We start from the raw sequence: 1,063 nt of genomic DNA, 5'->3' as shown, positions 1-1,063 counted from the left end.
TTCTATCCCAACACAGTATAGCTAGAAGTATCTGTTTCTGTTTATCTAGCAATTTGCTGTGCCCTCCTTCGCTTTTAAACTCTGTATGCATGTGTACCGATATTTCCTTATTTGCAAATTACCTTCAGTTTTTTGTTATTTGTTGTGAGGTTTTTTTTTCTTTAGTCTTGAACCAGAAACACTGAAGTGTGTCTTGCATAACATGTGCAATTACCCTCTATTACAGCATGTACTTAAAAGGCTGTTATGACAAAATTAGTGAGTTCTGTAGAGCACTAGGGTTTTTTTGTTTTGTTTTGTTTTGAAAGATTTGTCTATTCACACTGTGCACATCTGCTGCTAAGGAAAAAGTAAGAGGGATCAATGAAAATTTTCATGAAGTACACAGTGTGCCTTTGTGGAATCTTCTGTAAAAATTATTTTCATTAATAGAAAGGTGTATCTTTGGATTATATACTATCAGGTTAGAATAAAACTATGGAAAAAATACTTGGGAAAAAAGTTTTGTCCAAGACAGTTTCTACAGATGCTCATTAGGTCAGTTTTAATAAAAGTAATTTTACAGTCTAGGGTCAAGATTATAAAAAAGCCCCCTAAGTTTATCATTCTATATTAAGGAAAATTTTGAGTTAAATTTCTTAAATGCTAGGTACAATAAAGGTTCTACTGAATTAAGATTTTTTTTACAAAAAAAAATCAAACAATGGAAATTCAGTTATTACAAATAAAAGTTTCTGCTTAGTGAATCTCACAATTTCCAGAGCTTCATTACAAGAAAAAAGTCACTTATTTAGTTAAGACTGCTTGCAGTTTATTAATGATTTGATTCTTGTTTAGCTTGGTATACAGCTAACAAATAGGCACATACAGATATGCAATTAGTAATCTAAGTTCCTCTGATTTTTTGGTGTCTGGCTTTTTTAGATTCCAAATTTTAGCCTGATACACAGAGGAGATGAGGGTTTGCCCTTCCTATAACTTTAGGCGCTTAACTGAGGCACCTAAGGGGGAAAGCATAGAATCATAGAATGGTTTGGGTTGGAAGGGACCTTAAAGGTCATCT

This window comes from Aptenodytes forsteri, unplaced genomic scaffold (genome assembly GCF_000699145.1).
Source record: "Aptenodytes forsteri isolate BGI_AS27 unplaced genomic scaffold, ASM69914v1 Scaffold32, whole genome shotgun sequence".
Lineage (NCBI taxonomy): Eukaryota > Metazoa > Chordata > Aves > Sphenisciformes > Spheniscidae > Aptenodytes > Aptenodytes forsteri.
This window is presented reverse-complemented; position numbering follows the sequence as displayed.